Here is a 24,510-nt window from a genome sequence, read left to right as displayed (position 1 = left end):
GAAAGAAAGAAAGAAAGAAAGAAAGAAAGAAAGAAAGAAAGAAAGAAGAAAGGGAGAGAAAGAAATGTTAGGGGTTGCATTGTGTTCACCAAAAGATATGTTGAAATCTTAACTCCCAGGACTTCAGAATGTGACTTTTTTTGGAAATAGGTTCATTGTAGATAGGTTCATTAGTTTAGATGAAGTCATACTGGAGTAGGTTGATGTCTAATATGGCTGATGTCCTTGTAAGAAGGGGATGTGGGGTCACAGGGAGACATTGCCATTTGATGGCAGAGCAGAGATTAAACCCACACTGCCAGCCAAGGCGTACCGAAGATTGCCAGCCAGCACCAGAAGCTGGGAAGAGGCAAGGAAGGGTTCCACTCAGAGTTGAGGAGGGAGCACGACCTGTGACACCTCACAAGTTCTGAGGCTTCTGGCTTCCAGAACTGGGAAAGAATTCATTTCTGTTGTTTTAAGTCACTGAGTGCCTTGTGCTCTGTAACTACGGCAGCCTTAGAAAGCTAATCTAACACCTGGCTGATAGAAACATCATGAGAGGAAGCCAAGATCTGGCACCAGAGTCAGAGATGGGATTCCTTGCCCTCTGTCTCTCTCTAGCTGTGTGACTCTGGGCAAGTCTCTTCACCTCAGTCGCCTTGTCTGCAAAACGAGGAGCAAATTGCTCCCGCAGAGCTGTGGCATGTGCTTGGGATAATACTGTTCGCGAAGGGACCTAGCAGTGGCCATGACTCAACAGCCCTTTACTGAAAGAACTGTGAGGGGCGTGTGCTAACGGATCTCAGCTTTGAAAACGAAGACTCGCTTCACAGTTTTTGTCTTCTTTTTCTGTTCGTTTGGAGTATATTTAGATTCCCTTTTCTTGACTTCATCTCCATTTCAGAGGATCGTCTTGTAGGAACTTTCGTATCGTGCCCAGTCTCGTTTCCCAGGAAAGGCAGTTTCTTTCATCCCGCAAAACCCAGCCTTCTTCTCGTGGCGGGTGACTGACAAGCAACGGAAGCTGTCACACGGACAGACTCCAGCGAGGGGACTCGGCCTCCAGTTGCAGGCTGTAATTTATCTGGGCGAGTTCCCGACCGACAGCAAAAGGCAGACAGAAGCCTAACTTTTGGCCTTTTCTCCAGTTGTTGACCTCTTTGCACACCCTTGTTGTTCTTAATGGGATGGGGTGGCGACATTGACGTTACGGAAACTCCTTGTTCTGCGTCTCGGCCGGGGCGGGGGGGGGAGCCTGGGAGTAGCCATGGTGCTTCAGGAGTTGATGGAATGGGACATTCTGGCAATGGGCATTTCGTGGGAGGATAAGAGTGTCGGGAGCAGGGGGGACCCCACACAAATACACCTGCTAGATTGTGGTTTTAAAAAGATGGTGGTTCCGGGGGCACCTGGGCAGCTCTGACGGTTCAACGTTGGACTTCGGCTCAGGTCATGATCTCACAGCTCATGAGGTCGAGCCCCATGTTAGGTTCTCAGCGCTGGGCCTGCTTCAGATCCTCTGTCCCCCTCTCTCTCTGTCCTTCCCTGAATCATTCTCTCTCTCTCTCTCTCTCTCTCTCTCCAAGTAAAGAAATAAGCTTAAAAAAAAAATGATGGTTCTAGAAGGTCTATTCACATTCTTCTAATGTGAGCCACTTCAAAAAATTTTAGGGGCGCCTGGGTGGCTCAGTCGGTTAAGCGTCCGACTTCGGCTCAGGTCACGATCTCGCGGTCCGTGAGTTCGAGCCCCGCGTCGGGCTCTGGGCTGACGGCTCAGAGCCTGGAGCCTGCTTCCGATTCTGTGTCTCCCTCTCTCTCTGCCCCTCCCCCGTTCATGCTGTGTCTCTCTCTGTCTCAAAAATAAATAAATGTTAAAAAAAATTAAAAAAAAAATTTTATTATACTGTGTTATATTTTTCTGCCCTTGTCAGTCTCTCTCCATATCCTCAGTGTTTGGCAAGGGAGCAGCCCACAGATAAATGACAGTATCAGGCTCTAACCATGATCATGCATCTTTTTTTTTTTTTTGAATCAAACTAATCCAAACTAATCCACACAGACTTCATCATTTTTCCCTCCTCTGCGCTTCAAACCAGGCACAAAGTTCTGAGATCGAGTCCGTTGGTGCAACCAAATGATGGAACACTGCTGTGGCCTGTGCTGGTTGGAACACCAGTGTGTAAGCTGTGGAAATCATTTGATGTCTATTACATTTGTGCATGTTTTATATTCCATCTGTGTGTGTGTGTGTGTGTGTGTGTGTGTGTATCACTACTGTTCTCAGTAAAACTCAGGCTGGCCAGACATCCTTGTATCTATAGATCTTATTGTCATGAGCCACCGTCCAACGGCTCTAAGAACACTAGACTCTTTCATTAGATTTCTCCCAGTTTAAGAAGGCTCATATACCCAGGATTTCTCTGCCTCAGGCCCTATGACAACGTAGACACAAAACTCAGTGCCAGCATTCGTGTCCAGAGGAAACCCATGTAGGCAAAACGCTTTGAGAATCTCTATAGATCTCAGCGAAGATGCATGGGTAATGGGTTTGGGGACAGGTCTAACACCTGCCCACCCTCTCTGCCAATGTGTTCTCCTATCTCCATATGGGATCAACACAGATTGCTCAACACTTTTTATTCAGAGAAGTTAAGGAAAGGGCTTTTGTGGTTTAAATATCCTAGGGGGTGGGGGTCCTAATCCTCCAACCTAGGTGGTCCAGGTAAGTACAATTAGATGTTTTCTTCTAGAGAAATATCAGTGAATAAAAATGTCTCCATTTTTATTTTCACATTAGTAAATATGTCCCTGTATTAGTTTGCTAGAGCTGTTGTAACAAAACGTCAGGGGGCTTAAACAACAGATATTTATTGTCTCACGGTTCTGGAACCTAGAAATCTGAGATCGAGGTGTGGGTAGGTTTAGTTCCTTTTGCATGTTGTGAGGGAGTGATCTGGTCCAGGCCTCTCTCTGTGGCTTGCAGATGACCATCTTCGTGTGCACATGGCTCTCTCTCTGTATGTGTGTCTGTCTCTCGATTTCGACTTTGTATAAGGATCCAGTTACATGGGAATAGGGCCCGCCCTGACGACCCGACTTTAACTTGACTACCTCTGTAAAAACTCTCTCCTCAAATCAGGTTACGTTCTGAGGTACTGAGGATTAGAACTTCAACATGGGAATTTGAAGCAGGACGCAATTCGGCCCATAGCAGTCCCATTATCCAGTTCAAGAACTCCTGCATCTGAAAGGCCTCAAATGTTAAATGAAGAAAAAGTTGAAAGCATATGCCCACATCTCTGGTGGTCTTTATGCAAGCAGTGGTTCCATTCAGAGGCCAAAGCCCACCTTGGACAACGATGGAGAGCTGTTTCCCTCGGCCATGGGGTAGATGGGTGCTGTGGTCTGCCAAGGCCTTATTCACATGAGATCCCGCCCATAAACATGGCTACTTTGCCACAGCTTATTTGGGAAGCCAGAACGCTAACTTTTGCCTTTTGAGTTATTAGTGTCGCACACATGATTAAAGCCTGGCTCTTCAAAGTTTAAGTAATTAACACCTTTGGTGATTCTCTCCGAAGGGATATCAACTTGACTGAACGTGATAAACTTTTAATTAACTCTTATTATTGGCAACACAGGATTTCCCGTCAGTGTGGGCCTGTCGAGAGGTGTTCCATTATGTTGCTAAACATGCTGTCACCTTGCTGAACTGTGGCGAATGCACACCCTCAGCCTGCCATATAAAAAACGAAAAGGACTCCAGATGGGTTGGAGGAGTGATCCCAATGTAGACTGAGTGTAAACCATAGAGAGAGCGAGGCCGGGAAGTGTGTTTGCTCCACTGACACCACTCAGCTAAGCTAGTGTCATTTCTTGGGCAGAAGTTTATGCCGGACTGCAGAACTTCCACTTGGTGTTCGAGGGTGAACAACAGACCCAATTATAATAGCTATAAGAGAAACTTACAGAGGAGGAAACACTCAGCTTCAGAAAAATTAAGAGACTTGCCAAGGGTCATAGGACATTAAGCAACAGAGCCAGAACTAAGACTTAGATTCGATGCTGCAAAGTTGTTTTGACCATATAATGTCAGTCCAGCCCTGTAGCGGCCATCTGCTCGGTTCAGTCTGGGTTTCCTTTTGAGAATCACCATTCCTTCACTCTCAGGTCATTGGCTCAAGTGAGGCTGACTTCACCTATCCCATCGCAAGGTTGGGGTTGGACGCGTGACCCAGCCTGGGTAAGCGAAGTCTTGACAATGGGTTTTCATGGGCATGTGACTCAAAGTAAGCCAAGGACATCTGACGGAGGGGCTCTGTTCCTGTGCTAAATTTGGAGCCGCCCGTGGTCATCCTCACCTACACTTTGGAAGAGCCTTCTTAAGAATGAAAGCATCACAAGAGAAAATGGTCATGGCTAAAGTCAGAGTCATCCCTAGGCTTTTCAGTTACGTGAGCCAATAAGTCTTCTCTTTTGCTTAAGTCTGTTTTGACTGAGTTTTTGGTATTTGTGCTCGGAAGAGTAGAGATTAATCCAATCCTTTTGGTTAAAGGATCCAAAGCACAGGGTTGGGTGGTGCCGGAAGGGAACAATCTAGCAGACAAGGAATGCGGGGGGCCAAAGGTATTTAAACTCAAGTGCACATGGGTGGTGACGTGGAGTCTTGGGGACCTGTTTGTGTTTGGAGCATCCTGGCAGGAGGCCTTCTGATACGTAGGGGGCCCATGCAACATAGACCCTGGTTTCACTTTAGCCGGTGTGTCTTATTTCACGAGCGAAGTTAAAAACAAACTTGTGGCCCTAACAGTCACAATGGGCAGATCCAGATCACTTCCTGTCTTCACAAGAATGCCCTTTCCTCCCCAGCATTCTAACAACCCCGCAATCAACAAGTTTGAGAATTCCCAGGACCTCATTTAAGTTCAAGGGCTCAGCAGTACCCGTTCCAATACCTTTAAAGGGAAACAAGAAACTGGAAAAATTTAATATCCAGGTGAAGCTCGTTTATGTTTGTTGATATAATTAATATGTCTGGTCATAGGGGCGCCTGGATGGCGCAGTCGGTTAAGCGTCCGACTTCAGCCAGGTCACGATCTCGCGGTCCGGGAGTTCGAGCCCCGCGTTGGGCTCTGGGCTGACGGCTCAGAGCCTGGAGCCTGCTTCCGATTCTGTGTCTCCCTCTCTCTCTGCCCCTCCCCCGTTCATGCTCTGTCTCTCTCTGTCCCAAAAATAAATAAAAAAAGTTGAAAAAAAATTTAAAAAAAATATGTCTGGTCATAGTTCTAGTTATTTTGTTTATTTTATATATATATATTTTTTTTTTTTAAGGCTTTTTTTTTAACGTTTATTTATTTTTGGGACAGAGAGAGACAGAGCATGAACGGGGGAGGGGCAGAGAGAGAGGGAGACACAGAATCGGAAACAGGCTCCAGGCTCTGAGCCATCAGCCCAGAGCCTGACGCGGGGCTCGAACTCACGGACCGCGAGATGGTGACCTGGCTGAAGTCGGACGCTTAACCGACTGCGCCACCCAGGCGCCCCTGTTTATTTTGTTACAAGATAAATATCATAAAACTCTCCTGTTTGGTCTCTGCAGTTTTATATTTTATTTTTGTATTTCTTTTAGTCTTTAAGAAGATTCCTATGTTTGCTCCTGTGATTAACTTTACATTATTATCTTTACATAATGCCTTTGGTCACCCTTTTTCCTTTAGACAATGTCTATTGGCTCTCTACTCTGAGCAGTATGTGTTAGGCTGCAGTCTCTTCCTCTTCCCTCCCCTCCCCTCCACTGACTTTCAGTCTATAGAGTTATCTTTCTTATTTGACCTTTTCACTTTTAAGTAGGCTTAACCTTCTGCTATTTGGTTTGTCAGCTTGAAGTGATATTCTTTGATTCTCATCTATTACCTTTAAGGCAGACAATGAACATACCCCATTGTCCCTCTTACCTCCACCTTCTCCCACTTTAAAAGTTGCATTATTCTTTTTTTTTTTAATGTTTATTTTTGAGAGAGAGAGAGAGAGGCGAGCAAGGGAGGAGCAGAGAGAGAAGGAGACACAGAATCCAAAGCAGGCTCCAGGCTCCAAGCCATCAGCACAGAACCCGATGCGGGGCTTGAACCCACAAACCATGAGATCATGACCTGAGCTGAAGGCAGACATTTAACCGACTGAGCCACCCAAGTGCCGAAAAGTTGTGCTCTTCTTATTATGTCAAGGTATTTGACATGTGCATGCTATTCCTCTCCCCTTACTGTAGCCTGCCTTTTTCCTGTTAGTTCTACAGTTCAATATAGTCGATGTTTTCCAGCAATCATTTATTTGCCAAAGTTGATTGGATAAAGTTGGAGATTTCCTAGATTCCTTAAAAAGAGTTCAAGGGTACAGTTGTCCCCAAGCTCTTGCATATTCAAACTATTTTTTCTCTTGCCTTGCTACTTGAAGTAGTTTAGCTGTACTCAAAATCCTCAGGGGCACCTGGGTGGTTCCATCAGTCAATCGTCTGGCTCTCGATTTAGGCTCAAGTCATGACCTCACAGTTTGTGAGATCGAGCGCTGTGCTGGCTCCGTGCCAACAGTGGGGAGCCCTACTTGGGATTCTCTCTTTCCCTCCCTCTCTCAAAATGAATAAACAAACTTAAAAATAATCCTTGACTCACTTTTTCTCTTCATATGTCTTGTAGTTATGTTCTTGCTCTTGACAAGACAACCCAACTTTCTAACTTTTGGAGGAAACTTTGAGTTTTGTCTGTTTGTTTTCTTTTCTTTTCTTGACTAGAGGTCCAGAGAATACTTTTTCCTTATATTTAGTCTAGTAATTTTATCAGGATGTTTTGGGTTTATGCTCTCTTGGTCAATTTTCATTTTGGTATAGTTCTTGAATTAAAGGGTAGAGGAAGAGGTGTTTGGGTGACTTTTTCTATTTCTCAATTCAAAGATTCTCTGTTCTACAATGAAGGGCAAAAAAATTTTTTTTTAATATATGGCATCTCTTTGGAAATTTAGGTTTTTTTCTGAACTTCTTTCTTCTACAGAAAAGTAGGGTGACTAATCTTCCCAGTTGGCTTGGGAATGAGGGTGTTTCCAAGGATGTGGGACTTTCAGTATGAAAACTGAGATAGTCCTAGGGAAAAAAATTATGATGAAAAAAAAACCAGTGTGTTCCCATGACTGACTGTCACTCTGGTCCTGTTTCCTTCCAACTCTCCCTCTTTTGCTCACCCATCACATTTTAAAACTGATCTCAGTACTTCCCAACCAAAGGAAGGTCTCTCTCCTTTCTGGATGAACCTTGTTGATGGGTTCTGGGTTCTGTTACTGCTAGACCCCTGCTTCACACTCTGTTCTTCTACATAGCCCCCACGGCTCTCCCTGCACTGGTCAGGACTTGACTCTAGCTCAAATACATGCTTCTTGATTCACATGTAGGTTGAAGTATGTGGTCTTCTCTTCCTCCTTGTGAAGCTACAGCTCTTGTAGACCAGGGGTGGGTTTTTTCTCTTCTAAGTGGTCTATGGATTTTTAGGAGATGTGCAAAAATTAAAATTGAGGGTGGCCATTTTTATCCTTCAGGAAGCCAGATGCCCAGAAAGTTGGAAAATTTGATCAGTCTACTAATGGGTCCCAAGCTCGGCTGCCATCATGGGCATTTCTGTCGTACCATTGCTGTTGAGCTTTGAGGAGCTGAAGCTCCCTGCCTCACCAGTGCATCTGGCAACTACTCTCAGGTGGGCAGGCTCAGGAAGAACCATTTACCAGGCATCTTGTCATTCCAGAAACTGTGTTAAGTACTTTCATGCCTCCATGCCTTTGCTTATGCTGTTACTTCTGCCTCGAATACCCTTTGCCTACTTCTCCATCTGGAAAAATTCTATGCATCCTTCAAATTCAGCTCAAATGTCAGCCTTATTTATGAAGCTTCTCCACCTCCTTTCCCCCCTATCACCACCAACTCATTCTGTTGTGTTAATGCATCTCTCCTTCTGCTGTGTTAGAGCATCACTTGGCTGAAACCCCCATATTGTAATGCTTATTCCATTGGCTCTAACTTGACATTCTCTCTCTTACTAGACCCTGAGGTCTTCAAGGTCAGAGGATGTGCCTGATTTGTCCTGTGCCTTAAACACCCAGCACAATGCTTGGCATAGAGTAGTTGCTCTCAAACCTTTACTGAATGAATAAGTAAATAAAATAGCTTATGCCAGGCTTGCATCTAAGACAGCTCCATGATGTAGACAGCGATCACACAAAGCACTTCTCACCATTCACAAAGGCACAGCTGACATTGCAGACTTGGCCTCCAGTAAGGAAGCACTGGGCTCTTTTATTCTGCTTCATTATTATTTTTTTAAAGAAACAATATGATGTTTCCTTAGTGCTCCCCAAAGCGCACCAATCAGCATACTAATCACCCCGAAGTGTCATCTGAATCTGCCAATTTCATAAATTTGCATATTTTCCAATCAGTTCCTCATTCCCCTCCCCCCTCTTTCATTAGTTATTCTCGGAAGAGCTGCATTCCTTCCACATTGCTCAAACTGACTTGATTTTTATTTCTCTTTGTAAAGACAGATTTGTGAAATGATGAATTAGTCATTGCCAATTTCATGCATTTACGCTTTGTGCGTTAACACCTTATATTTATTCAGCCCCATTCTCCCCTTCTGGCTCCAGATGGTGTGGCAGTACAGCCTTGAGTGTGGAGGGGAGAAAACTCATTCCCTCTCCCTCCCCCTCCCACAGTTTCAGCTCCAGCTCGACTGTGCCAGATTTGAATGGCGCATCACCCTCTGGCAAACGGGGCTCCGTCTGCAGATTTCACAGCCGCTTAGGAACTGGGAGATGTGAGTGAGACAGTGGGAACTGTCAGATACAGGCTCTTTTCACTCCGGCCACTGTTCCCCAAATAAAGCCGCAGCGGGATGATATTTTGATATGTTCGCAGATATGAGTGTGTGTGTGTGTGTGTGTGTGTGTGTGTGTGTGTTCTCCTAGCGGCTGGGGGCCACGAATGTCTCAAGAGGAGACTGACACAATGGAACTCTGGAACAAAAGCGTCAAATCCGTAGATTGCTAAAAGCCGGAAGTTCTGGTGAGACCAAAAGATTTGAAAGAACATGCCACCAGGTAACACAAGCACTGCTGGCCTTCTTGAGCCTGAAATGGGAGTCTAGATAAATCTACGAAACAAAGACTCAGGTGGGTGGAGAAGGGTCGAAGACAAAGACGTGGGTGACCCTAGGGCAGGAAACAGACCACAAGGCAGGGAAACCCCAGGTAAATCTGGGGGGTCTCTCTGAGAGTGGACAAGATCTATTCCTTGCTTTCCAGATGGGGCCCAGGAAGGTGGCTAGCTTGTTCAGTCACTTGTCCCTTAGGCACAGTAGAGTAGAAACAGTGACGTGTCACATCCAAATGAGGAAGGACAGAGGCCAGCATGCCACATCTTCTGTGATCAGAAATTTTCCTATTCGCATAAGAGAAGGGCAGCCGATGGGGTAGGACCTGGAAAGAGTGAGTCAGGAGTGAGGGCACTACACGCAAGGGTGATATGGAGCGGTGGGCACTTGGACCTCACCAGCATGGCCATAGAGCAACCCAGGAACAGATGACCCACTTCCCATGATGCCATGGCCCTACATAAGCCTCTGAGAACTCAGATGCAGTGGGGGGGGGGGAGATGAGGGGAGTAAGAAAGCCCCTCACTTGGTTAAAGAGACTCTAGATTGATATCAACTTCTAGAATCAGCTGAAATTACCCGCAATGGACTGGAGACAGACATTAAGGCCAGTTTTAGGGCAAATAGAACACCGTGCATCTCTGAGCTGGGGCCTGGGGTTTACAAACACTATGTGCCCTCTTGAGCAACAGTACATGAGTTGACCGCAAAGTTTCTGTGAATGCTAGACTCCTAGCTCTCTCTGTAGAGACCATGCAGGGCAGCCACATGTTTTACAGTTCTGGACATTGTATGCACTGAGTTGGCCAGAATCCCAAAGCCAGTTTGAAGGAGAGATGGACGTGTTTGGCCTGCAAGCTTTCCAACCCCTCCAAAAGCCATGAATCAAATCAGAAAAGCTAATCACATGTCTCAACACAGATGTCCACCCAAAAACATTTTACAGGAATATTTTTAAACGTCTGTGGGGTGTGGTGTGTGTGTGTGGGTGTGTGTGTGTGTGTGTGTGAGAGAGAGAGAGAGAGAGAGGGAGAGGGAGAGGGAGAGAGAGAGAGAGAGTTTTTATGTGGAAAACAAAAGGATGGAATGACAAAATGCTTCTGGAAACAGAGGGTCTTAAACTTCTTTAAATGGTGGAGTCCCTGCAGGTCATAGGCTCATCATAGAGCACTGTGAAGAAGGGACATCTGGACCAGGAAAAGATATTACTGGCAGAAATATGACCAATAATTTCACGTTGCTTGTAAAGCCTAAATGTAGTTAATTTGCAGGCTGTGAAATATAACGAATTATAAAAGGAATGGCCAAATTAAGCCCAAGTGGCTTTTCCTAAGTTTTCTCATTAATTTTGATTTGCTTTGTTTGCATCCTGTATGCCACTTGTGTCCAATCTCGGTAAAAACGGGCTTGAAGGGTAAGCAGAAAATCTGTGGAGGAAGTGTCAGCCATTGTTTTCACTCATTAGGCAAAATGGAGGTGGGGGGTAGGGGAGGGAAAACTAGACTCTTTGATTTGGGAAGCAATTTGGTTTATTTTGGTAAATGCTCATTGAGCGCAAGCAATAAGCCAAGAACTACGGTTGGCACTGGGGGGGGATCAAGGTGACCAAGAATGGTCTCCATCCTGAGGAGCCTCAGGGCACGGTGGCCTCGCCACGCTCCATCTGACAGAGCCTGGCCCGTCAGGGGAGCACCGTGGGTGGAAAATGATGTTAGCGAAAGAGAGACAGTGGTTGCAGCGATGAGGCCAGAGTGAGTCATAGAGGGAGCGTCATTGGAGAACCACGGCTCCAACAGCTGACACGGGAGGAGATCCCAGTATCTACATACACAAAATCCCAGGACATGGCAACGCCTGCAAGGTCCGGATGACCACCCCCACTTTGTTCAGAAGGTCTCAACTCCGAGCTGGAGGACAAAGAGAGCCATGCTATGTTGGCAAGCAAACCACCCTAAAGAGAATCTCGTGAAAGCAAGTTATATAGGACATTAGTTCTCTTTATCACGCAGTTTAGCAATCTATCTTTGCTTGCCCAGTCAAGAGTTATTGGTTGAACTCCCACCCGGGCTGGTGCCATGCAGGACTCGACAGACACATGGCAGACAGAGGCAGGACCGTTCCTGACAGGGTGAACAGTGCATTCCCATGTCCTCGATGGGGAAATCTGGTTGCCCTCCCATTCATGCTCCCCAGAGCTCCCCTGCTTGGGTCTGACGTGGCTTTTAGGGGCAATGAACTCCCAGGTGCTTGCGCTTTCAAAGAGTAGGTTTCAGTCTCCTGAAGGACCCATGCAGAGCCCAGTAATTGAAATCACGCCCAATCTGAGGGCAATACTTAGCTTATTTATTCAGACATGAGTCATGGCCCTCAAGGAACTCACTGTCTACTAGAGAGATAAAGAATTGAAGAGTGTCAACGACAAGGCAGGGTGGTATTTTCTGCAGGAGAAGGTTGGATTAATTTTGTCTGGTAGGAGATGTAAATGTGTCTTAAAGGAGGCTATGCCTAAGCTGAGTTCTGAAGAGTGGGTGGGAGTTGGCCAAGCAACGAAAATATGTGGGAAGGGTGTTTCTCACAAAAAGAACAGCATTTGCAAAGGCTCAGGGTCATGAGACATTACGGTGATCTAAGCTGGCAAGGGGTGGTCAAGGGAGCATAAGAGTCCTATCTTACTCTCCCACCCCACAGATCCAGTGCCAGGCAAAGTAAGGATTGGCTGGGATGACCCTTCGTAGAAACCTTCCAGAGCCAGTGAAACTCAGTGCTTCCATATCCAAGTCCTGGGCTTTCATTCAATTAAATGCATAAATGTTCACTTAGCATGCCTTCTGTGCTTGGTCCTAGAGGCACACAGAATAGATGGGACACAAAGACATGATCCCCGTTGTTGGGTTCCTCCCAGTTTAAGAAAAAGACAAAAAAAAAATGGGTCCGTGAAAGGTGGGGCATGAGAAGCAGGGCCGAGGCCAAAACCAGTAGTGCTCACAGATGTTCTAGATAATAAGAATTGTACCCAAGTGCAGATACAACCCAAAGCTGTACTTTCTTTGGACCACCATGTTTTCCCTTGGTAAAAATGTAATTGCTGATATTTTTATAAAAAGCGAGCTGTCGGGGCGCCTGGGTGGCTCAGTCGGTTGAGCGTCCGACTTCAGCCAGGTCACGATCTCACGGTCCGTGAGTTCGAGCCCCGCGTCGGGCTCTGGGCTGATGGCTCAGAGCCTGGAGCCTGTTTCCGATTCTGTGTCTCCCTCTCTCTCTGCCCCTCCCCCGTTCATGCTCTGTCTCTCTCTGTCCCAAAAATAAATAAACGTTGAAAAAAATAAAAAATAAAAAAAATAAATGAAGATTAAAAATAAAAAAGTTTAAAAAAAAAAGTGAGCTGTCAAAGAAAAATGCAGATTTCGGATCTCTCTTGAAAAATCCAAAAGTTCTAGCCATAGTGACCCGCATGTCAACACGGCCACCTATTTGCCCACCGCCACATAGCAGGGGCTCCATTTGGATGGGGCGTGTCCTCACCAGTACATCACCTGGCTTTCTTCATTCAGTCTCATCAGCCGTGTGGCCTCTGAAGCCACCTGACTTAGAGACCCAATACATACAAACCCCCGCCCAGTGTTTGACATATAATAGATCTTCCAACAGTGGAGACCAGTGTAATAAGAGCAACAGAAATTATAATTAGTCCCGGGTTGCTTCACTGAGCAACTCTTAGGTTAGTCTGCAATTCTTTTTTTTAACGTTTTATTTATTTTTGAGACAGAGAGAGAGCATGAACGGGGGAGGGGCAGAGAGAGAGGGAGAGACAGAATCGGAAGCAGGCTCCAGGCTCTGAGCCATCAGCCCAGAGCCCGACGCGGGGCTCGAACTCGCGGACCACGAGATCGTGACCTGAGCCGAAGTCGGACGCTTAACCGACTGAGCCACCCAGGGGCCCCAATCTGAAATTCTTCTAGATACCCTCTCAGGCTTCTGAGAATCTGATGAGCCCTAAGGCTCTCATTCAAGCATCACAGACACAAGTGAAAGATCCAAGAAGACCCCGGCCTGCAGTGATGGAGGCCATCAAGGACCAAGCTGCCACCAAGGGAGGGAACACTGGGACAGCTTCATTATGGGAACAATAAGCATTTGTTCCACGAAGGAACAGCTGCAGGATAAACAACAGGGCAGCAGCGAAGACCCGCGCTCCACTTTGCAGCGGGCAGCGCACAACTGCAGCCTGGCTGGCATCTAATTGGCAGCAAATGAACACATTTCTAATTGAGCCAAATATGGCTCCTTGCTTGGGTCCCATCTAGCCAGACACCTGTTTTGCTCCATCTTCTCCTGCGAAATCAGCATCCCTAGGGAGCAGCTCAGCAATTATGACTTTGCGCCTCCACTGGGGACTCTTGTTCCTCTTTACCCCAATTTTCTCCCTCCATCTGGGTATACGTCCGTTCTACCAAGCACGTCCCACGGCTGTCTTATCACTGTTTTATGAGCGTCAACGCTGGGTAGGGCTGTGTTCCCCTGGGTATTCTGTGGGCGGTGTGTAGAATGAGGTTAGAGGGTATGTGGATGAACATTTTCAGACTTGAACTCACATTGATGAGGGTTGTAGACTGAATTGTGTTCCCCCCAAATTTGTACGTCGAAGCTCCCAACTTCACAGTGACTGCATTTGGAGACAGGGCAGTCCTAATCCAATCGGACTGACGTCCTTATAAGAAGAAGAGACACCGGGATTGTATATGCACAGTGGATAGGCCATGTGGGGACGCAGCAAGAAGGTGTCCCTCTGCAAGCCAGGGAAAGAGGCTCCACCAGAAATAAACATTGCCATTACCTTGAACATGGACTTCTAGCCTCTAAAACTATAAGCAAATGCATTGCTGTGATTCAAGCCGTTCTGTCCATGGTATTTCGTTATGGAGGCTCTTGTAAACTAATACAATGTGTACTCGAAAACATAGATAATTGGCATATCAAAATGCACTATCACAGATGATATGGCTCAGAGTGATGCTTACATTTTTGTGTGAGTTGAAGAAAAATGTCAAAGAATTTGGAGGTATAAGGAATGGCAAAAAATTGTAAAGACGTTCATCCAACGAATTGAAGGTTAGGTGACACTGGTCGAGTGGAGACGTAGTTTTGGAATAAGACAGCCCTGAGCTTGACTCTAATCTGCGTGCGTTATCTGTGTGACTCTTATCTTCTCTGAAGTCAGGTCCCCATTGGTCAAAAACAGGCAGTAGAAGCTTGTGTTTTAATTTTCCGTTGATGTGTCTGTCAGTTCCACGAGCTGTGAGCATTTCAAGTGCCATGCCCTGTACCGTGTCATGTCCATGTTCTTGGGACCCAACCCAGGACCCGACTCTAGCAGGATGGCAAGAAGGGGCGAAAAGGACATGGGTTCTGCCACTTAACAGCTGTGTGCCCTTGGGAAAATTACTCAGTCTTTCTGACACTCAGACTCCTCATCTTTAAAATGGAAACGATAATAACATCTACCATGGGGTCTTGTTTTGGGAATCAAGTGAAGCCATCCCTGTAAAGTACTTAGCAGAGTGCCTGGCATATCTTGAAATGTGTACCGTATCATCAGTTCTTAGTAAATCCTCGTTGCATGAAAGAGCGAATGAATGTTTAGTCAAATGAATCGATGAGTGGTTGGTGGAGAAGTAGGTGGGTGGGCGGCTGGTCGAGAGATGGTTAGATGCAAGGGTGGATTTTTCAATCAATAAGTGTAGGTATGTATTTATAAATGAATGAGTTGATTGATAGATGGTGGATGGTTGGATGGATGGATGGACGGTTGGAGTTTTCAATCAATGAATGTACATATGTATTTATGCGTGAATAAACCGACGGGTGAATAGCTTAGACGACGGAGGGGTAAACTTTTTGAATGAGCAATGGTAATGCAGGATGAGTGGGTGGGTGGATAGATGGATAGACTGTGACTGATCCATTGAAACATCATCTGTTTCTTTGCATGGCTGAGGGCTCCAGCCTCCAACGTAATGGCCAGAACATTAAGGATAGACAGTGAAGGGGGCCCTGGGAACAAGAGTTTTACGTAACTGTTAAGAGGCAGTCTGAGACTTCCCCTTTGGAAGTAGAAAGCCTGTTTATGGGATCATTGACAGTCTTCTTGTTAAAGACACAGAAGTGAGAGGGTTGTTTTGCATCGGGAGCTTTGGCATTTTTCAGCTTTCCCAGACATTTCACTTCCCTCTCTCAGAAACACATTTGCTTCTAATCTGATAAGCAAAAACTCCTCGAGCAGCAATCAGACCCGGCCCCCAGGTACAGTGTTATTTGAAGACAGGCCTTGGGTAATCTATCATACCTTTTTAATTACCAAGCGCTACCCCAGAGATAATGAGCCTTTCTGTGGAGTCTGGGCAGGTTTTGAGTCGACTGGCCAACTGCTGCGAGAGTATCTGCCACAGGGATTTCATCAGAGCTCCAGTTTATTCCAACGATGCTCTCGGAGCCCCCAGAAACACCCGGTTCTCAGGCGGTCAGATGCTTGCGGCTTCCTCCAAGCAGTCTAGCAGGAGACTCAGAGCATCCAGTGGAGACAGTGCCGCAGATCAACTCTCATGAGCTCATAAAGCTAAACAGAAAAAACGTGGTCCGTTACCCACACCTGTTCTCTGTCTCCTCTCCTTCCGTTTTTTTCATTACCCTGCCCCCCCCATTTCAGTGCTAACCCATAGTCACAACTCAAGAATGCCACAGAGGCATTACGGTGCTCCAAATACGGCTTCTACCCACACCCACACAGCGGAGGCCTGAGGCTTCCTATGGAGACGCTCCCACTTCGCAGTCCTCTCTGGTCTTCCCTCCAGCAGAGGCGACAACACCCTCCACCCAGGGACTGGACGAGGAAGCAGGCTAACCAGGCTTCCAGCTCTTGGGGCCCTGGGCTGACTACCGAATCCCGCTGAATCTCTGTTTCCTCACCTCTAAAAGGGGCCTAATAAACCCTTTCTGATAAGCTGTTTTTAAAAGACGACATTAGATATACCTTGTGCGCCTCTTCGCTCATACTAAAAACTTTTAAAAATACTTAGCTACAGTCAGTCGATATTTCTTTAGACATCAACCACATCTAGAGAGCTTGCCAGACGCCAGAGATGTAAATGGTGAGCAAAACCGACATGGGTTTGTTTTGTGTGTGTGTGTGTGTGTGTGTGTGTGTGTGTATCGTTACGGCAGTGTTAGCAAAAGGGAATGATTGCTGGTATGATATTACTGATTCTCACGCAGAGTGATGGGTCTGGGCTGGAGAGTGTGGACAGTGTGATGTAAGTCCGCCTTCGTGTGACCCGGCCGTCATTGCCTGCCTCGTCCGACCTTGGTATTCTCAATCGTAGAAGCTAAACGCTACGTTTCCCAGCTGATCTTGCTGCGAGGGGCTACGTGTGACTGATCTCTGGCCAGCGAGACCTAAGCATGAATCTGCCGGTTGGTTCTAGAGAAAGTTGCTGTTTTCGACATAAAAGTGGCACTCATAGCAGGCTTCCCACTCTTTTCCTTCTCTGAGTCTGGATGGGATACCTGGACAAGTGGCTAGTATGTTACTATAGAGTGACCATCAACAAGCTACGAGGAAAAATGGAATGACAGAGAAGTTTGGTCTTTCCAGGTGCTGTCCGGCCGCTCCCCCAAGCCGGCACTTCCCACCTTCAGACTTTCTGTTTGAAAAAATCAGCCCCATAGGGGCTTAAGCTCTTGCCAGTCAGGCGTTCCATTGCTTGCATCCCATGGCTTCCTTAACTCGTTCATCCTCTGATGCCAACGCTAGGTGATGCTTTGAAGACGCCGTGGGACAATAGCAGCCGAGACTGGCCAATAAAAGCAGCCTCGAGCCAGATGGAAGCCACACCCTGGACAGAATTAATCAAGAGGCTTTGGGCTGCGGCACCTGGGTGGCTCGGTTGGTCCAGCGCCCGACTCTTGGTTTTGGCTCAGGTCACGATCTCGTGGTTCATGAGTTCGAGCCCCGCATCAGGCTCAGCGCTCACAGCACGGAGCCTGCTTGGGATTCTCTCTCTCCCTCTCTCCCTGCCCCTGCCCCACTCGCACACTCGCTCTCTCTCAAAATAAATAAATAAGCATTAAAAAAAAAAAAAAAGGCTCGGGGCCTAATCTCACATTTCTATCTCCTAATGAACGTACACCTTATACTCACATTTGGCTCCTTCTTTGCTTAATATTCAAGACTCCAAGGGAACTTGGTTTAAGTTACTGATTAGTCAGCGTCCCGACAGGCTACAGACCGCAAACCCAAGGGTTTAGCAGAGGGGATCGAATGGAAAGGCTCTTTTCTTTTTTTTTTTTTACATTTATTTATTAAGAGACAGAGTGAGACAGAGCACAAGCAGGGGAGGGGCAGAGAGAGAGAGGGAGACACAGAATCCGAAGCAGGCTCCAGGCTCCGAGCCGTCAGCACAGAGCCCGACGCGGGGCTCGAACTCACGGACCGCGAGATCGTGACCTGAGCTGAAGTCGGACGCTCAACCGACTGAGCCACCCAAGCTCGTTACGGAGGTGTGGGCAGGGTTAACCGAACCCACAGGGGCTGATCCCACTCCTCTGAACTATAACCTTCTTCGGCCCAAGGAGCAAGGGAAGGGTATGCAGGGCCTGGAGGCAGCTGTGGAAGTAAAGAGAGGCCATCTAATAGGAGCCATGGCCGTAGAAACAACCAAAAAGCAGTGAAGCAGGAAGTAAGTGAGGGAGGACAGAATGCCCAACCCCTCTTTCCTTTGAGCAGACCATCCCATTGGCTGAGCCCCAGAAAGCCGGAAGGGAGCCAGATACTGCGCGGGCTCAGCAGGGAGGGGGACAAGCGGAGAATGACTAGCGCGATGGCCCTGGGTATTTTCGTCTGACTGTGCCTCGCAGTCACGCAACACCAGGAACACTTCTAACGCTAACAATGCAAATATAAGAAATCAGCACTTCCTATGCGCCAGGCTAAAAATGGAAATTGTGACATTTCTTATCCCACTGGGGCCTCTCCGCAGTCAATAAAAAACTTACAGGATGTACTGACAGTCAGGTCTCTTTGGTGCCCAGCTCTGCCCTGCCACCGCTCACGGTAGTCCCCTCAGAAAGAATGTCCCGTAAGAGGGAAGGCAGTTCCCAGGCACCTTTGTCTAACAGACAGCCTCAGGCATTGTCATTAAGCTTTTGGTAGATATGCCCAATCACGCTGGTGCCAACTTCTTATGCCAGCAGAATTCTTTGGGTGTTCAAGACACTACTGATTTCAGATCTTGCCAAGTGCCTGAATCCCACAGAAGTGTTGACATTTGGGCCACCAAGAATGACTGCTGTGCCCGCATCCACCATGTCTCACCCCTGAATGCCCCTTCTTCATGAGCACGGCAGTCCTGAGAAGCTCCCACAAGCAGCCACGCCCAGGGAGCCAGCCCCTCTAGGATTTTCAGGGCGGTTAGTGGTGGTTTTGTTTACTTACTTTTTAAGCAAGGGAACATAGGACTTCCTTTTACCTGACTTTAAAGAGCTATTTTCTGTTCCTTAAATAACCTGTGTGTGCTAATTAGTAACTCATAAAGAACATGAAATCATGTGAGGTTAGGCAGGGTGAACTATTCATGGCTGTGTTTTCTGCTGCCACCTTCCAATGGTGTCTCCATTTGGGTGGGTGGGTTGGTGGGGGGGGAACTTAGTAAGGAGAGAGTGAAAAATGGTCCCCTCGTCTCCTTCCCACAATATAAGCCCATTGACTATCGTGGCTGAACTATGCTATGGCAGGGCAGCAAAATAACGATTATGATAATTACAGTCATCATCATAGCCAGTGGGGCTTTGCTTTGTTTTGTTTCAGTTAGGAGAAAGGAAAACAAGGTGTAGTACTTCTCTCAACCTTCCATTCTCTATTTTTTTTTGAAAATTGCTTATTGAGAACCCTGCCATCTGGCAACTCTCGATTCTTTTGCGATACGAAAGCAGGCAACTTCGTCTGCAAGAATCCTTTCATTTGGATCCCTCCCTTTCAGGGCCCCCAGCCCAGCTGGGTTGGGAGCAGCTCCTGATACTTATCCCACAGCCTTGTAATTTCCCTGGTGCCCCCACCACAGCACCCCGAGCCTCCTCATGGCCAGGATACTATCTCATCCATCCTTCTATCCCTCAGGGCTCATAAAGGCCTGAAAACTAGATAAGGAATAAAAGCGATACGAGAAATTGAAGATAAGCTTAATGATTTATTCATTTATTAAATAGCTATCAACCCTACCGTATGCCAGATACTCCTCTAAGCGCTTGCAATACATCAGGGAACAAGACAGACAAAAATCTCTGCCTTCTTGAAACTCATATTCTAGTAAAAGCAAACAGAAAATAAGCATAATGAAAAAGGAGAATATAGAGTATGTCAGAAAGTGATAAATACTATGGGAAAAAAAAAAAAAAGAAGAAAACAACTCCACAGTTCAGGATAGAAGGGCTGGGGCGTGATGGAGGGGAGATTACAACTGAAATATGGTGGCCTGTTGGACCTCACCAAACCAGTGATGTGTGAACAATGACTTGAAGGAGGGGAGGGGCTTGGGAAGGTGAATGGGTTCCATGTGAAGGCCCTGTGGGTTGGGTGTGTACCTAGTGGGTGTGATGAAGTATTCAACGAGAAAAATGGGTGCTTCACTAGGTTGTGAGTCCCTTTTCACGGAACTACTCAAGCCGAGGATAGAGGGCCATCCACTATGAATGCTGCAGAGAGGTTGCTCACAGCAGACAGGAGGCTGAATGAGGCCACAGCTAATATTATACTCAATGGTAAAAAATGAAAAATGTTTTTCCTCAAAGATCAGGAACATGGCAAGGGTTCCCATTCTCGCTATTCTATTCATCATACTACTGGACACGGTCCTAGCCAGAGCAATTAGGCAAGAAAAAGAAATGAAACACCAAATTGGAAAGGGAGAAGTAAAATGATTCCTGTTCACACAGACGTGATCTTACATGTACAAAATCCTAAAGATCCCCACCCCAAACCAGCAAAAACCTGTTAGAACTAACAAATGAATTCAGCAGAGTTGCAAGATGTTGTCAACACACAAAAATCCGTTGTGTTTCTGTACACACACAATGACAGACGTGGAAGGAAGTCAGGAAAATAATCACACTCACAATAGCATCAAAAAGAATAAAATCCTTGTGAATAAACTTAACCAAGGAAGTGAAAGACTTGTTACACTTAACACTACAAAACAGAGATGAAAGAAATGCCTGCTCATACCAGACCAATCCTTGTTCGAAGAATTTCTCAATTAATCATCATGGCAATCCAGCAAGACACTAAAATAGGCACAGCCTGCCTGATGAGCTCCTTTCGTTTGATGAACTAACCCACGTCCACTCTGTGCGGCCTTAGTGCCTTTTATTCCCTCCATAATCTAGGTCACAGGAGAGGATGCGCGACCCATGGGGTAGCAATTAGAGTTTTGTCCTCCATTTGACGTTTAGATGCTTCAGATTTCCACCTCCAGCCAAAATGGAGTGCCGGGGAGCAGATTTAGCCTCCTACCAGAAACAACTAGAAACAAACGGACAAAATATGTACAATAATGCTTTTCAGTCTTAGAATCGGATAGCACGTGACATTTTAAGCTTGGTACCCTTTGTTGTTACAAGATGGTTGCCAACATCTCCTAGGGCTACCTGTTTTTTCACCCATGAGAGAACGAGAGGAAACATCTGTTCCAGCATTCCAAATAAGAACAACAGTGTGATGAGCCTGACTAATTGGACCAACTGAGGCGACAAGACAACCACAACGGGCTTCCTCTGGGAGACTGTCTGGTGTTGGCTGGCACCCATTCCTGGAACTGGGGGTGCAGTCGGTTTCCCCCTCATCCCTCAGATACACAGAGGAGGCGTGGGCTCCTGAATGAAAATTAGACGACTAGCAGAAGAATACTTACTTGAATTCCAGATCAACAACCAATGGGGAAAGCATGATTGGCCATTTCAGCACGCATTAGGGAGCCATGCTTGTCTTCCGATCCATTTCTCTGGTCATTCTGAAGAGAAGCAATTCCTAAGTGTAATCACATGGGCTGCTTCGTGGGAATTCTCTCCCGGTCCTCCTCCAGACATGAGAGAAAACGGGTGGCCAAGCAGGCATGACCACTGAGAGTTTTCTGAGCCAGGATTAAACAGAGGCATTGGACATGCCAAGCAACGGTAACACTCAGACGAAAACATCAGCTCCATTTCCTTTTAAGCAACTCAGTAGAGTTAAGTGAATTCACATTGTTGTACAACCAATCTCTAGAACTCTTCTCAGCTTGCAAAAGTGAAACTCTGTGTCCATTAAACAGTTCCCTCGTCTACTCACCCCTCCCCTGCCCCCAGCAACCACCAGTCCACCTCCTGCCTCTATGAATTTGACTACTCCAAGACGTCATTTACGTGAAATCGTGTCGCATTTGTCTTTTTGTGACCGGCTTATTTTACTTGACATAACGTCCTCACGATTCACCCTTGTTGCGCCGTGTGTCAGAACGCCCTTCCCCTTTAAGGCTGAATAACGTTCCATTGGCTGTACGCACCACGCTTTGTTTATTCATTCATCTGTCAGTGGACACTTCGATGCCTTCCACCTATTGGCTATTGTGAATGACACTGCCACGAACGTGCATATACAGACACCTCTTCCAGATCCTGCTTTCACTTCTTAGGGTGTATACCCAGAAGGGGAAATGCCGATCATACTCTCTTTCTAGTTTTTTGTAGAACTGCCATCCTGTTTGAGCCATTCTCATGTTCTCATTTGTTCTTACAACATCCTGTGAGAGACAGAGAATGCTGAAGGAATAGACTCAGAGAGATAAAGTGGCATTTCACAGATGAGGACACCGAGGCTCGAAACGGTCATCAATTTTAGGATTATGGAGCGATGGTTAAGAGCTTGGGTTTGGGGAGCCAGGCACGCAGGAAGCCACGGTGGGATCGGACCCCGCATTTTTCTAGTGCAAACACACCGCTTGCTACCAAAAAAATGTTGTGTTTTCTTGTTTGTTTTGTTTTGTTTTGTCCCTTCCAACATGTTGTATTTCTATTTCAAATCACTCTAAAAGTTAATTCTTTTCGTTTATTTCCAACCAAATTACTAAGCAAGCAAGAAAAAAAATTTTTTTATAAATAACCCTGCTAGAAGAAAATGTAGTTTTATTCCATTCACATAGCAAGGATGTTGCACAGAAAATACATTTCAGGGTCTGGTCTAGGCATGAAGAGAGAGAAATGGAAGGGGAAGACAGGAAAATCAAATCGGTTTCTTGGGCCATGAAGTTAAAAAATAATCATTCATATTGAACCAAAAGCAACATAGGTGGCTGGTGGGTCAAGATGGTTCCGTGGAGAAGAAACGGGAAGTGACTGCATACAGTGCCCCCCACACCCACTCACATTAATCCTGAAAATTAGGAGGTACATCATCTACTATGCATAATAGCAAATGATATAATAATAAATATAAATAATAATAATATGGCATCTATATTATAGTACATAATAAATAAAGTTTAACACTTATGCCCCACCTCCCAGTTTAAACAAAGGGAACATTACCAGTACATTATTAGCGAGCAGTTTGCAACTCTCCCATAATACCCTTCTACTTCCCAGACCAGCAAGGCTACCTAAGCCCCAGATTTCGTGTTAACCATTCACTTACACGTCTTCATAGGCTTATTAACTATCTGTATATGCATCCCAAATCAGTACTTTACGTATTTGGAATTTTGACTCTCCAATGGATGAAATCCTGCTGTTTGAACCAATGGAGTCATATCGTGCCATCTTTTCAATATTTGATCAATATTTTGGTTTTAACATTCATCAGTGTTAGCTAATGTATAGATGTGGTTCATTTTCATCGTCACATAGTATCTCACAACTTGTTTGTCCATTCTCCTGTTAATGAGCACTTGGGTGGTTTGCATTAATTCGCTATTGTAAACCATGTGGAAATGGCTGTCTCTTCCAGGGTATATACAGAGAAACAGAATTCTTGGCTCACACAGCGAGCCATATTAAGGCTTAGTAGATAATGTCAGAAACTTTCCAAAAGTATTCACAGCTGTTTATACTCTCACTAGGAGCACAGCTTTCTCTGTTGCTTCACATGGTGTCCAATATTTAATAATAACTAATTTTTTTAAATGTTTTTATTTATTTTTGAGACAGAGAGAGACAGAGCATGAGCAGGGGAGGGGCAGAGAGAGAGGGAGACACAGAATCCAAAGCAGGATCCAGGCTCTGAGCGGTCAGCAGAGAGCCTGACGCGGAGCTCGAACTCACGGACTGTGAGATCATGACCTGAGCTGAAGTCGGACGCTTAACTGAGCCACCCAGGCGCCCCTAATAATAACTAATTTTTTAAACGTTTGCAAATGTTTCGGGAACTGAATGGTATCTCAGTTGTGGTCTTATTTTGCATTTCCCTGATTACTTATAAGATCGATTATCTTTTCATATGCTTCCTGACTATTTGTATTTCCTCATCTCCGAATTGTGTGTTTAGATTTTTTGCTTCTCGTCCTCGTAGGTTGTTTGCCTGTGGTGGGTGGTGACGGTGTTTTCTTGCTGACGCCTACAAGTTCTGTGTCTATTCTGCACACTAAATCTTTTTAGGTTTCAAATACATTTTCCCTGTTTGTGATTTGTCTTCATTCATGAAGGCTTCTTAACGTCACATGGTTACATTTACAGAAATTCTTTATAGCTTGCATTTTCTTATTTTTTTTAATTTTTTTTTTTAACGTTTATTCATTTTTTGAGAGAGAGACACAGAGCATGAGCGGGAAAGGGGCAGAGAGAGGGAGACACAGAATCCAAGGCAGGCTCCAGGCTCCGAGCTGTCAGTCCAGAGCCCGACGCGGGGCTTGAACTCACGGACCGTGAGATCATGACCTGAGCCGAAGTCGGACGCTCAACCGACAGAGCCACCCAGGCGCCCCTACAGCTCGCACTTCATATTTCAAAAGTTTCCCTCCTCTAAGCTCCTACATTTATTCTAAAAGTTTAAAACTTTTCCTTTCCCGTTTAAATCTTTAATCCATCCCCAATTGGTTTTTCTACGGGGCAGTTATCCGATTTCATTTTTCCCATATGGTTAACAAACTGTCTCTGCACTAATTATTGAATTACTCCACAGTGCCATCTCTGTCATATATCAAGTCATATTACGTGGGTAGGGTGTCTCTGGGTAACTGAGATCCTGTGTTCTTGCCCACTGATCTATGTGTTTATCCCTCTGCCACGTCAAACCGTCTTGCTGTTTGGTAGGGCAAGTGCCCCCATC

Source organism: Herpailurus yagouaroundi, unplaced genomic scaffold, assembly GCF_014898765.1.
Source record: "Herpailurus yagouaroundi ecotype Mexico unplaced genomic scaffold, PumYag 29, whole genome shotgun sequence".
NCBI lineage: Eukaryota > Metazoa > Chordata > Mammalia > Carnivora > Felidae > Herpailurus > Herpailurus yagouaroundi.
This window is presented reverse-complemented; position numbering follows the sequence as displayed.